This window comes from Diceros bicornis, chromosome 5 (genome assembly GCF_020826845.1).
Source record: "Diceros bicornis minor isolate mBicDic1 chromosome 5, mDicBic1.mat.cur, whole genome shotgun sequence".
NCBI classification, from domain to species: Eukaryota; Metazoa; Chordata; class Mammalia; order Perissodactyla; family Rhinocerotidae; genus Diceros; species Diceros bicornis.
In genome coordinates, this window is record NC_080744.1 from 14,882,357 (window position 1) to 14,897,086 (window position 14,730).

The 14,730-nt window shown below is 43.5% G+C and overlaps 1 long non-coding RNA gene across 1 annotated transcript in view; it reads left to right on the plus strand.

Annotated features, from left to right (window-relative positions):
• LOC131405684 (uncharacterized) overlaps positions 1-14,730 on the plus strand; it is a 35,060-nt gene that overhangs the window by 10,866 nt on the left and 9,464 nt on the right. Inside the window, exons 2-4 of the long non-coding RNA XR_009220010.1 lie at positions 8,347-8,441; positions 8,605-8,738; positions 8,885-9,154. This is a non-coding gene — a long non-coding RNA (uncharacterized LOC131405684). The remainder of the gene's footprint in view (positions 1-8,346; positions 8,442-8,604; positions 8,739-8,884; positions 9,155-14,730) is intronic.

Here is a 14,730-nt window from a genome sequence, read left to right on the forward strand (position 1 = left end):
CTAGGTTATGTGCAGGGTATTCCCCAGCTACTTTCAAATCCCAGGACAGTTAAAGTTTCCCAGGTACCTGTTACAAGGACAAACCGTGGTCTTGGAAACTGAAGTCTGAACCCCTACGGTAGAGTTTGAAGGGAGACCTTGTTCCCTGGTCACAGGAAGTTTTCTTGTAAAAGTGGGATCATCTGTTGGATTCAAACTTGGGCCCGCAGTGGGTCAGGGCCCTCATTCTGGGCTTTATATTGTTCAGCAATGTAGCAGTTACCTGGAAGGCTTGGGTCCCTTCAACCCAGTCATCATCGTCCATTACTCAGCCGCCAACCGTTATTGAATCTCTACTCAGGGTTCTCAGTGTTATGACACTTTGGGGAGGGGATGGGACCCAGAAATCCGTACTTATCAGAACTCTTCCAGTGGACCTTAAAGCAAAAGATGAGAAGACAGAAAGGAACGCCCACCTTCAGGCCGCATATCCTCCTTGCTTCTCTCTGAGCGTTTATGTCTGAGAGACAGAAGGAGCCCTTTTAAGCAAATCTTTTGTGATACCTTTATATGTGTGAATCTGCATTTAATACCTTTTTGGTCACGGACATAAAGCAAAGCTGCAAAGGGTGCAGCTTTTCAGGACCTGAAAAACAAGTTATGTCAAAGCAAGTGAGGTCCCTGGCCCCCGACATCTGTGTGTACGAGATTTCTTTTCCCTGTCTCCTCCTCCCTCCCGCCATTAGAGGCACACTAGGCAGTATGAGTGAGGCTAACAAGAGGCAGTTTGTGAAGCCCCGTGTTTGCACACTCTGAGATTTTGGGTCTAGCCTGGGTGCCCCTTGAGGACTGAGGTCTGAGCTGGCGCCACCGGCAGCTTCTAATTCTGGACACGTCTTCTGCTCTCTGCTGCCCCCTGGTGGAATATCCTCACACAGGCGCTTCAGGCCGACTAAGGACCGGATTAGTTGGGGGTGTAACAAACCGGGGACTGAGCGTGAAGGAGAGTTTCACTGGTTAGATTCACGTACCGGGAAAACACACAAAATACATAGAAACCCTAGGGGAAAATTCACGGACTCTTGCCCTTCATCTGCAGCTTTAATTCCCTCTTATAGCATCTCCACACGCGATTGTCACCGTTCCTTTTAGCTCGGCTTCAAGATCCCATCTCAAACTAGTCATTCTCCTTAATAAAAATCTGAACAATTTTTTGCTGAAATCAGCTCTCTCCTATTTCTCAGATCTGTTAGTTTAGAAGTTCCATTTACGGAGGTATTAGGATCAGGGCAAGGCTTGTCCTTGGTAAATCCAAGCTGGGTTCGAGCAATTGCTGCTTCCTTTTGGATAAGGAGGTGTAGTGTCCTGGTTAAGAGTGTGGACTCTGGAGTCAGTACTCCCTGGGTTCAAGTCCCAGCTGCATTAAGAGAGTGAGAGCAATGTCCACCTTATGCGGTGAGGGTGCACGAGATGATGTGTGTAAAGCACTTTGAACAGTGCCTCTCACATAGCCCAGTGAATGGCGGCTGCTTTGTTGTTTTCTAAGTTCTCACAATTCATTCATTAAGTGATTTACCTGGAAGAGCCCTCAAGTCCTGTAGTTTGTTGGCTGCATTCTTTGTGATTTCTCAAGTGCTGACCTTCTATGGGAAACAGCAGACATGCTGAGTGGGGTCACAGCGGGTGGTGGAAACAAGCTGTCCTCACCCCCCACCCCATTCGCCCCCCGTCACTGAGATGCCAGGGATTAAAGTGCAGGTGCTCTTGGCAGATCCAAAAATGTGCTTTTGGGTGTCCATATAAAAGCAAAACCTGCTGTGTTTCTAATACGTATAAACACTTCACCTTCCACTGTAAAAACCAAAAACACAAACAATAATATTTGCACCCGGAGATAAATCAGAAGTAATAGAGTCACCCTGACTGGTCTGTCCCCCAAAGACTAAAACATTGAGTATTTCCCATAAACCTGGGCTCCCGAACAAAAACAGTTTTATCCCCGATTTTTGCTAGGCTGCTGGCTGGAGATAAGTCAGGAGCTTTGTGAATGTAACAGTCCTGTGGGTGAGTTGCTGCTTTCTCACCATGAATGGACTGATGTAAACTTTGTAACCTTGGTAATAGTGTGTATTTTTCCTTGTTACTTTTTTTTTATCTGATGAGCCAGTCCTTCTGACGTCTGATTCCCTTTCTCTCTTTGAAAGAAAATTTTTCTTTCCTTTTCTAAATGCTTCTTTCTCTGAGTTTTCCTTTGACACCTGTCATGCCTGGGTCATGCTAAAATGCAAAATCTCAAAGATGTCCTGCCTAGTCTTTGTTATTAAGTTACGATTTTTTAAAAAATTGATTTCGAAATACTTTTAGACTTATGAGAAGAGGCAAAAATCGTACAGTGAGTTCCCGTATATCCTTTACTCAGCTTCCCCTATAATAGCATTTTCATAACCGTAGGACATTATCAAACCGGGAAACTGACATTGGTATTAACTCAATTACAGAGTTTATTCAGATTTTGCCAGTTTTTACATGCACTGTGGTTTTTTTTGGTGTATAGTTCTAGGAAATGTTATCACGCATGTAGATTTGTGTAAACACTGACACATCCAGAATACAAAACCATTCCATCACCACCAAGAAGCTCCATGATGTTACCCCTTTATATCATACCCGCCCCCTAACCTGAGCCCTGACAACTACTGATCTATTCTTCATCCCTATAACTTTGTCATTTCAAGAATGTTATACAAGTGAAATCATACAGTAAGTAAACTTTTGAGATTGGCTTTTTTCACTCAGCATAATGCGTTTGCAATCTACTCAATTTGTTGTATGTATCAGTGTGTTTCTTTTTGTTCTGAGTAGTATTCCATGGTATGGTGTACTGCAGTGTTTATCCATTTGCCTATTGAAGGATGTTTGGGATGTTTCCAGTTTTTGGTTATTGCAAATAGAGCTGCTATGAACATTTGTGTACAGTTTTTTTTTTGTGTGTGTGTGAATATGTTTTATTTCTCTAGCTTTGGGTGACCATCTTATGTTATGAACTGTGTGTGCAATTGCCTTTATAAAATTACTGGTGTTACGTAGTAAGCTTCTTGAATTGTCCTGCGTGAATGAGTAAAGAACAGAGGTAACTTATTATATAAGTGATGCATTTAGGCCAAGTGACGTCAAGAGCTATCATGGCATATGGTGCTCTTGATGGTCTCAGTACTTCAAATAAACGTAAGTGGTAGAGAATTGAGCCGTCACAAAACACGTGGCATTACAGACCTGCCAAACCCAAAAGCATTCCTGTGGAAGCATCAGTACCTCAGTCATGTTGTGAAGAGTGATTTTGTTCCAGCAGAAAAACATCGTCCTTCTCATTATATTAAAAACAATGTTCATTTGGATTTTTGTAGTTTTATTTTATTTATAAATTTTTTAAAATTTTACAGCTTTGGGCCAGCACATAATCAGCTCAGCTACTCAATAAAACCACTATAGTATATATGATTTAACAGTGGTGGTGGTACTGAATAGAGTCAAAGGAAAACACAAATACACATATTAAAAAAAAGCTATAAGGATGGTGATTTATACTATGTTTTATATTTGCATATATTAATATGTTAGTATATTGGGTCAGAGGTAAAAATCAAGCTGGCTTAAACAAATACAGAAGATCTACTTCTCTCTTATAAATGTCTGAGCTGGTGGGTGGTCCAGTAGTGTAGCATCATCCAGAGACCCAGGTTCATTCTGGCTTGCTGCTCTGCCTTCTAGATCGGTGCTTCTCAAACTTTGATGTGAATATGAATCACCTGGAGATCTTATTTAAATGCAGAATCAGCTTCAGTAGGTCTGGTGGGGCCTGAGATTCTGCATTTCCACAAACCCCCAGGTGATGCTGGTATTGCTGGTCTACCGTCAGGAATATTGCCTTCATCTCGTGGTTGAAGCTGGTTTGCACCACTTCATTGGATTTCCAGCCTGTGGGAAGGCCTATAGAGGAAGTGAAGGGCAAGCTGCTTCCTTATGAGAACATGACCCGGAAGTTGTATATATATATATATATATGTATGTATATATTCTCTCTGCTTGCTTCTCATTGGCCAGAATGTGGTCATATGACCATACTCAGTTGCAAGGGAGGCTGGGAAATGTAGGGTCTAGGTAAAAAGTGAGGAATTCTATGAACTAAAAGGAAGATAAGGAGAACGAATATAAGGGAATTATTAACAGTCTCTGCCACAATATTTAAAGAGAATTTAAGCCAACACAGGGTCTGTGAGGATTTTTTTTTCCTTTTACATTGCTTATATCTGAGAAACCTAAACTAAAGTGTAATCCAAAGTATATACCTCCTTAGCATTCACACAAGACCTTTCATAATCTGTCTCTTGCCTACCTTTTCAGCATCGTCTCTCCCATGAGCACACCCTTCGTGCTAACTCTTTTGAATGATCTGCTTTTACCTGAACAAACACGTTCTCATACCCCTGTGTCTTTGCACATGGTATTCCCTTTGCCCTTCCCCATCAGTCATTTGAACTCTAGTTATGGCTAGTTGGCTATATTCCTGGGCAATAGAGTGCAGCCCTCAGTGGAGGCAGGGGTTTTGCAAATTCCTGTTTTTTACAGAGACTCCTCATGAGAGAATGGATAGATAAGCATAAATGTTGACTTCTCTGGAACCTCTCAACCCTTCTGTTCTACTGATGGGAGCCGCTGAGTTCATCTTCACTTGAAAGGTGTGACTCTAGGTTCTAGACCCTGGCTAACCCTACCCCCACTGCATGGACAGAGTAAGGCCCACACAGTTATAATAAGTTTTTGCTGTACGGGAGATTCTAGGATAAACCTAGAAGCTAAGTGGCCTGGATTCTATTTGAGGATGTTATTGACTTGTTGGGAAGCCTTCAGATACCCAGTTTAATTAACTCACTTACAGAAGAGTAGCTTATTTCTTTACCTTAGGCTGGAATATAACAGGATAAGGTTTTCCTTTCTTTGAAAATATCTTATAGTTGCTGACAAATCATCCCCATTGACGCTGTGTGTGCATGTGTGTATGTTCGAAGAAATATAAAATTCCCTTTAATGTCTTTTTGGTTTATCTTCCTAGTTAGAATAGAAATCTCAAAAAAATTTTCCTGGATGCAATCATACTTCAAGTGATATTTCCTTTAGGAAACAAAACAAATCAGCAACAAAAACTACCCATAGGATATAAAGAACTCACTGCATTTTTCCATTCTTTTTAATTCTGTTTTTTTATATCTTTTTATCCTCTTTATATCATGAGCTCAGCATTGCTTCTTTGGTGACAATATCTTTGCTGTTCTATTCAATTTTTCTGTCTAGTTGCCTCATTGATTCAGTAACCTAATAGACTTAGTAACTGAATTAAAAATAGTTACATGAATGAAAATGTAATGCCCTAAAAGTCCTCTATTTCTTCACATAAGGCCCAACTTTTAGAAGAATCGGTACTTTTGACCTCTTCTGTCTATTCTGTGCCTTTACTACGCCTACTGGTTAGTTAACCTGGGGAGCCACTCCATTAGTCAGTGCCAGTAGTCCACCAGTGTCTGAAAGGGACTTAAGCTCTGACATATTTTTCTTGTTCCTTAAATTGAATTCCTCTGTTCTTTCTCGAGAATGTAGGCTTCCTTTGGATTGTCTGTGTCTGTGCCAGGGACTTTGTCATGAAGAAAGAGATGTAGGTGTGAACAAGGACCTTTCGTTGTGCTTTAACTCAGTCAGTGGGTCAATATTTACTTAGCACTACTGTGACATATCAAGAGTATAGCCCCTGGCAACTAGAAGCTTCTGATTTAAAGGCAGACAAAAATAACGGCAAGACAAAAAAAAAGAATGTTCAAACTGAGCTGCAGGAAATTCTTTTGCTGCCCAGCCCTTATTCCAGCATAGGGTTTGTCCTGTTGCATCCCATGACTTCCAAACTTCCCTTTTGGCGTCTTCCAGCAGAGATCTACAGCACGGACTCCCTGGTGATCCCTGGTCTTCTCTGTGGAGAGTGACAGATAAGAAAGGGGGTTGAGGGTCAGCCCTGGTGGCCCAGTGGTTAAGTTTGGTGTGGCTTCGGTGGCCCGGGTTCAGTTCCTGGGTGCAGACCTACACCACTCATCTGTCAGTGGCCATGCTGTGGTGGCAGCTCACATACAAAAAGAGGAAGATTGGCAGTAGATGTTCAGGGTGAATCTTCCTCAGCAAAAAAAAAAAAAACAAAAAAACAAAAGAGGGTAGAGAAGCTCCCCGGTACATCCTCCCTGGAGGTAGTGCAAGGGAAAGAAGGTGGGCTTCAGAGTCAGGTCTGGCTCTGTCAAGTAACCTAAGGGTAAGATTTTAGCCTTTCTGGACCTCACTTTCTCATCTGTAAAATGGGGATAATAGTCATTGCCTCATAAGGTGGATGTGATGATTAAGTAAAAAAAAAAAAAAATGCGCTCCAGATGCTTAGAACCTTACCCGGCATGAAGTAGGTGCTTCCTTGCACCTCTCTCCTCTTTGTAAACCTCCAGTGGGACCTAGCACTTTTTTCTCTCTGGAAAAAGGCTAAGTTATTTGTTAAGCTGCTCCAGTCAATAGACTAAGAATTATGGTCCTCATAATCAATCGACCTGTTGTTATTAAATTACCTTGGCCCTGCTGGTTTCTTGAGTTGTCATTTTGCACTATAATTGATTTCCAGTTTTCTTCCCACCCTTTTCTTGCAGATGTCACTGATCTAGGGCACTAGATGGCGCCATCTTATCAAGTATCAATGGCTTTCACACGTGGCATAACCTGTTCTTTTGACTTGTCTAGCACTAAAAAAAGAATTCTTACTGCATGCATCAGCATAGCCATATATTCCAGCACACCAAAGAAATTCCTTTACTTTTCTGTGTTTCTTTCAGTTATAATAGGGGAGTGTAACGCTTAGAAGTCATCCAGAAGTTCACATGTTTGATTTGTTTCCATGGTTTAGGAGAGCAAGAAAAAACTTGGAGTAGATTCAAAGGGAAGCCATAAATTTGATTGGAATGGGAAAATGAAGTATATGAGGAAAGGTCAAATAAACGTGGATTACTTGGTGCTTAGAGAATGCATAGGCAATGTCATGGTGGGCTCTAACGACGGAATGGTAAGCAGCTGCTATTCTCCACCAAAGGAGAGAATAGAACAAGAAGAAATGGACTTAATGATTGATCACAGGAGAGATCTCAGTTAGTCACAAGGAAGAATTTTTGTAACCAAGAGTGTGTAATATCATAATGAAGAAAATTGTCAAATATTTCTTTACTAATATTAAAAGCAAATTAGGCAAGATCTCAGCACGTCCAGTTTGGATTATATGCAGTCCAATGGAAGAAGATGGAGGAATGTTTGCTCCCTTATTATGATGGTTATTTGAAGCCTGACGTGATATAGCCTAAGGTGACGCTCTCTGCAGCCCATGGCACAGGCTAGGACTGGAGATGACTTAACAGCCTTAGCAGTGATTTCAAGTGTCCCATTATTGTGTGTGTGTGTGTGTGTGTGTGTGTATATATATATATTTGTAATATAGAGACCTACAGTGTCACTAGCGTTTCTTCTTGGTTTCTAAAATACTTATATAAAGGCTGGACGAGATGGGGGACAGCGACCCCAGAAGAAGAGAGAGTCGGGTGTCTTCCTTGACACTTATTTTTGAACCTCTCATTTGATACTTATCATATGATCCTTCAGACTGCAGTTTTGTTTTGTTGTTTGCTATTCCTGATTTATCCCTGTAATGTCCGGTAGGTCAATATGAGGAGGACTAGCTCAAACCATTACATAGTCGTGATTACACACCAAGTCCACAGCAGGATGCCAAGCCATGCTTTTCTTTCTCCAGACTTGCCCAACAGTCTATCTAGAGAGTCCACTTTGGATGGGTCTCCTTTCTTCCTCTCCTGTCCCGCAGAACCGTCAGTCCTCCTCCCCCCAGGGTCCAGCTTCATCCTGGAGGAACGGGATATAACTTTTCAGTTCCTTCAGTTCCTCAGGGCAAATCATACATTACACAATAAAACTTTCCATTGCTGATAATGACTGCCCCTTGTTGCTTAACTTAGCTACGTTGCGCTAACAATACTTCATCTTTCCAAAGATCATCTACCAGGAAGGGTAGATATAAAGAGAGAGGGTGTTGTGATGGAAGATTGGGATGAGGTGGAAAAAATCCAGTCCAGCTGTGTTTTTTCCTTGCTGATTAGAAATGTAACGCACGTTCATTGTAGAAAATTTGGAAAAAACACAGACTAGTATAAAAAGAAAACAAAACTATTCTCCATTCTACTACTTATAGATGACTAAAATTAATATTTTGAAATATTTCCTTCTATATAGCTACAGAGATTTGGAAAAATGGAGCCAACTGTTTGTAGTGAGCTGATCTGGAAGATCATTGAAGGGGCTGGGAGGTGAATTCAAGAGCAAGAATGGTAAGTCACGTGCATGAGGATCAGTGGGTGGAGAAAGTCTGTTCTCAGAGAGGAAAGCGAAGCAGGGATTCAGAAAGAAAAAGAAGGACTCTTGACCTCAGAGAGCAGCAGAGACAGCAAGAATGGCCCCTAGGTTTCCTGTGCTTCTCTTCCCTGTCCCCAGGATTAGGCCTCTTGAGCCAAAAGCCTGTCTAGGTTCTGTGAGCAGTTGCCCAGCAGCCTTCAACAATGCAAAAAGTGGATTCTCATTACTTGAAGGCCAAGACTTCTGGCTAGAATAGCCACACACGATAACAGGTATGTAATCATTATTTACTACTGATAACTGCATGGAGAGCGTCCTTTTACGTTCTCTCACTCTCTGTTGTATATAATGCTGATGCGCTGCCCGCGTCCCTCTGAATTCCCTTTAACCTCATTCACTGTGCTTTCACTTCCAACAGCCAGTCCCCATGACTCTTTTTTTTGAGGACTGCCCTCAGGTCGCTGGGACCCACCTTACATGCATGTACAAAGAGCTGGAAGTGCCTGGAAATCTGTGCCCCACGGGAGAGTGACCCTTAGCCGATGACTGATGGGAATGCTAGTATAAAGCTCTAGCACCCTTGGCCTGGGTTGGAACAACTCTGAAGCCTAATGTATTCTCCGGAGTTCCCCTACAGGATCATGCTGAAGCTGTCCTCTGTGGGACTTTGCCTGAGATGGCGCCTATGGTAGGTAGCTTCCAAAATGGCTCCCAATCATCCCCATCTGGTATTCACACCCTTGTGGAGTCCCCTTTCCTTGAGTGTGGGATAGACAGAGTGACTTGCTTTTGACCAACTGAATATGGCAAAGGTGACAGGATGTCACTTCATGATTAGGTTATAAAAGTTATAACTTCTGTCTTGCTAGCAGGCTCTCTATTGCTTTCTCAGCTTTCATGCTTTAGTGAGGTAAGGGCCCTATTAGAGAGGCCCACATGGCAAGGAACTGAGGTCAGCTTCTGGCCAGCAGCCAGCAAGGAACTGAGGCCCTCAGTCCAACAAGCCACATGGAATCAAATGCTGCCAACATCCACTGAGTGAGTGTAGAGGCAGATCCTTCCCAGGGTGAACTCAGTTGACACCACAGACCCTGGGCCAACACCTGGCTTACAGCCTTGCGACAGACCATGAAGTTTAGAGGACTCAGTGAAGTTGTGCCTGGGTTCCTGATGTAGAAACTGTGAGATAATGAATGTGTGTTGTTTTTCGATGCCAAGTGTTGGGGTAATTTGTTATACAGCAGTAGATAGCTACTACAGTGCCTTGCTTGGTTTCTTCCTATTCTCTGTCTTGCTCCCACCATTCTCTTACCAGTTTTACCAGGGGGCCCTTTCTTAATAAATCACTTGCACATGAAATTTTCCTAAGGCAGTTGGTCCTAGGCGGCAGATTCTAAGGATGAGATTCTAAAGTTGGATGACTCACTAGCCAGCTGGCAACAGGGACCATCACTGTAACAGGTGGAGTCCTGTAGTGTGGCATATCATGGCCTTGCAAGTACTACCACTTTCCCCTGTGATGAATTGGGATGGGGATATAGATTGAAGGGGACGTTCTGGTTCATGCACTGTCTCTAGTATTCGAGAGATATGAGGAAAATTGTAATTAAAAGGACCATGGAATAATTGGTTGATTTTCGGTGCTTACTGATGCATTGAAGAGAGAAAATGACAAGCTCATTACCAAAATAAAGTGTGGTGTGCAAGTCCGGAGGCCTCCAGTGCAGCAGCCTGAGGTCAGACCATGCTTAAGATGAAGCTCAGGCTCTGAGTGTAAGAGCAGCAGAACTTCAGAGCATACTACATTAGCAGCCTCTGTCATGTACAAGTCAAGGTCCTGACAGGTCCCTGATACTTGGAATGGGGACTAGTTGGGTACACTAGAGACCTTTGCATTGCTGGGTTCCCCTGAACCCTCTGGTCCTGCAGAAATGGACCATTTCTTCTTGCTAGGGGATAGCAGCACCTTCCCCCTGTCTGAAGACTATGCAGAGGTTGCAATTGAAGGAGATGCTTTGCAAGACAGTAGATGCTATCCTCATAATATGCCCTCACCTTCTTTCCTGGCCATTAGACCAATAATTTTGGTCAAATCTTATCATATTCCTACTGGGGAGGGGCTGGCCCTGCTGGAGGAGAAGGGAGCTGAGCTGCAGGAACTGGCTCCTATATACCAGCACATTGGCCTGGGAATGGGTCTTGAGAGTGATGGCCTGGGAGTGTGGATTGTAGAATTAGATAAGGAGAGAGTCTGTTGCTATGAGTACGCTCTCCTGTGAGTCAGGATTTAATGTTCTGGCAAGGGATCTTGGAGTCCATCTCGATTATGCTGCTGGATGGCTCCTGGAAGCTTGGAAAAAATGATAGCTCACATTAGAGGAGGCGGAAAGGCCAGAACTGCCTTGGCAGAGTGTCAAATAAGGGATCAAAAGTCTCAGAGAAGTGAGCATATGCGTCAGTTGTCAACCTATTATCGCTCGGCTCCAAATCCACTTTTTTTTTGCTCTGCTGTCTGATTTCGGAGCTAGGCATGTAATCATTTCTTTTTCCACCTGGTGCAATATTAGGCTTTATCAATAGAGGGCGCTGGAAGGAGACACCTCAGCAGAGGGGACTGAGGAGCTTCTCTTCCTGGTTTGGTGTGCTGTTTCCTTTACCTTTTCCTCTGATGGTATGGCTGCTAATGGCGGGCAGAGGCCCACTGGTGCTCACTCCCCTACAAGCTGCTGGAGTGCTCCAGCAGGCTGCTTCCTGCGGACCAGCTCCTGCTCATTGAGTAAACCTTCTGTTCAGGGTGGGAGGGTGCGCTGATAATTAGAATGGTTTGCCCCCCAGGGTTCTCCAGCAGAGGCCAAGTGATCATGGTGTAATTACGAATGAAAAGGATAGGCATTCTGCTAGAATATTGCTTCATCTACATAGCAGAAAACGACAACAGCAGCAACAAAACAAACTCCAGATCTGGTGGCCACCAACCTGATTTGAGTTGCCACAATGGAGAGTCATGTCATTCACCCATTTTCCAGTCCTCAGCCAGCTCACAGACTCAGAGTCTCTTGATTGAAGAGAAGCTGGGTCCCCTTGGGAAGGACCTTGCAATGTTGCCACAAGTGTATACTGTAAATCTTCCCCCAAGCCTTCCCTAATGGGGCTAGTGGCCGTTTACTAGAGTGACTATGCACTGAGGAAAAGGCAATGTCTAGACCCTTTGGGTATTACTAGATACTGGCTTTATATTGATACTAATTTTTGGGGAAGTAAAATGCTATTGAGGCCCAGCAGCTAATGTGGGGACTTCAGTAGTCAGGTGATAAATGGAAACAACTCAATTCTAACTTGCAATGGCCCCAATTGATCCATGGACCCTTCCCGTGGCTATTTTCCCAGTTTCTGAATGCAATAGTGGAATATACACAATTGGTAACTGGCAGAATACCTACACTGGCTCTATGACTCATGGGGTAAGGGCCATTATGATAGGCAGGGCTAAATAGAAGCTTCTGGAACTTCCCCTCCCTACCAAGGTAGTAAACTAGAAGCAGTACTGCATCTATGAATGAGTTACAGATATTATTGCCACCACCAAAGACTTAAAAGATGCAGGTTGGTGATACCCATCACATTCCCATTTTACTCACCTGTTTTACCTGTGCAGCTGTGGCTAGATCTTAGGAATGACTGAGACTATTGTAATCTTAATCAGGAAATGGCTCAGACTGCAGCTTCGGCCTCAGATACAGAATCTTTACTGGAGCAAATCAACACAGCCCTCGGTACTTGGTATGCAGCTATAGACCTAGCTAATGCTCTTCTCTCCATACCAATTTGTACAGACCACCAGAGGCAGTTTGCTCTGACCTGGAAAGGCCAACAGTACACCTTCGCTTTTCTAGACCACTCACTGACAGCCAAACCATCCTTAACTGTCTAGGAATCCATGTATATCTTTACCTTGGACAACTTTACTTTTCACGTAAACTGGATGACCAGGTGCTCCACCCAAGACTCTTCTCCTTGATCTTGAGAGGAGGCATGTGGATGCACCTATAAGAGTGGGCAAAAAGTGTCAGCATCTTTTTTATTGCATATTAATGCTCACTAGAGAGCATCTGCTGAAGAAGAGACACCTGGGCACCTTTGTCCTCAGGCACCCAGTATTTGTATAAGGGCCCTATAAATGGAGTAGTCATGGTGCCAGACATAGAGGTGATACAGAGCTGATCTAGCTGCTGCCACTGCTTAATATTTGATCTTTCAGCAGCAGAGACTGAGTCTGAGCCCTCAGTGGTAAATAACTTGAGGAGACCAAGCAGATACTTGCTCACAAGTTGATTCTATCAGCCACCTTCACCCTAGGAAGGGCAACAATTTGTCTTAACTGGAATCAAAATGTATTCTAGGTATGGATTTGCCTTTCCCGCCTTCAGCTCCTCAGCCAGTACCACTATCTAGGGTCCCAAGTAGTGTCTGATCTATCTCTTATCTGAGGGCTTACAGAGTTTCTGATTTACTAACATTGGATCCTACACATCACCCTGACCAAGGTATACTTACTTTACGTTAAGGAGGTTTGATAATGGACATGTGATCATAGAGTCACCATATTTATCATATATTGTACAGCACCCTAAGGGGCTGAACAGCATTGGAATAGCTTCTTGAAGGTGTGGCTAAAGGGTCACCTTGAAGATGAAAATCTACAAGGTTGCAAGACCGTCCTTCAAAGTGCAGTATTTCTTTTGAGTCAATGGCCATTATGTGGTTTTGTGAAGAACACGAGTCTGGTTTCAAGGGATGGAAGAAAGAGTGGTCCTGCTCACTATCAATCCCAGGGACTTGCCTGAGGGACTATGTGCTTCTTGTTCTTGCAATTTTAGGTTTTGGAGTTCTAGAGGTTCTGCTTCCCAGGTGGGGATACTTCCATCAGGGGTCTCAGTCAGAGTCCTACTAAGCCTAGGACTATGCTTGTACCTTGTCATTTTACACTTCTTTTTTTTTTTTTTTTGTGAGGAAGACTGGCTCTGAGCTAACATCCATTGACAATCCTCCTCTTTTTGCTGAGGAAGATTAGCCCTGAGCTAATATCTGTGTCCATCTTCCTCTATTTTGTATATGGAATGCTGTCACAGCATGGCCTGATGAGTGGTGTGTAGGTCCACCCCTGGCATCCAAACCTGCAAACCCCGGGCTGCCGAAGTGGAGCACGTGAACTTAGCCACTAAGCCACTGGGCTGGCCCTGTCGTATTACACTTCTTATGCCATTAGATTAGCAGGCTAAGAAAGGAGTTATCTTGGCAGGGGTAATTGACCCTGATCAGCATGAGGAGATAGGGTAGCTGCTCCAAAATGAAGAAAGAGAAGAGTATGTTTAGAGCTCAGGAGATCCACTGGCATGTCTCTTGGTGCTCTCATGTGAAAAAAGAATTACAGCTACTGTGGCCTGATAGGGGCAATGTAGCCATGGGCTCAGACCCCTCAGGGATGAAGGTCTAGGTCACCCACCAGGCAAGCAACCTAGACCAGCAGAAGTGCTATCCAAAGGAAGAGGATCTATAATTGGTGGTATAAAATCTAGAAGAGGTGGTATCAGTTACAGCCTCAGGACCAACTGCAGCAGGTAGGGACTATGGCTTATCCTATTAACTTCCTCCTATAAAGAGATTCTCACTAATGATAAGAATTATCATAATTTGTAGAGCTCATATATTCTTGGCACTGTTCTAGGTGCTTCAATTTGTAAACGTACTTTATTTTCACAAGACCCTATGAAGTTGGTAGTATTATTATGATAGTTTTACAGATGAAGAAACTGAGACCTAAGTTGAAGTAACTAAGTGACCGAGAGTCGAGGAGGATTTGGATGATGGAATAACTTTTGCATGGCATAATCAAGAAAAAATTCCTTGATAGGCTTTTGGTTCTTTGCTTCAAGGTGGGTTGAATGAATAGCAGATTTGGGGGTAGGGTGGATGCAAAGAGGAGAGGTGTTCCAGGGGGCAAGAAGGGAATAAACAGGTGCATGCAGAGAACAAACAGAGATGAATGCTTGGTGAGTAATAGATACATGAGTTTGGCCAGAGGACAAGACTGGTAATGGGAAGGAATGAGAGGTAAATTTTTACAAGTAGAGCTGGGGGCCAGCCTGGTGGCATAGCAGTTAAGTTCACGTGCACCGCTTTGGTGGCCTGGGGTTCCTGGGTTCGGAACCCCGGGCACGGACCTACGCACCGCTTATCAAGCCATGCTGTGGCGGCGTCCCGTAT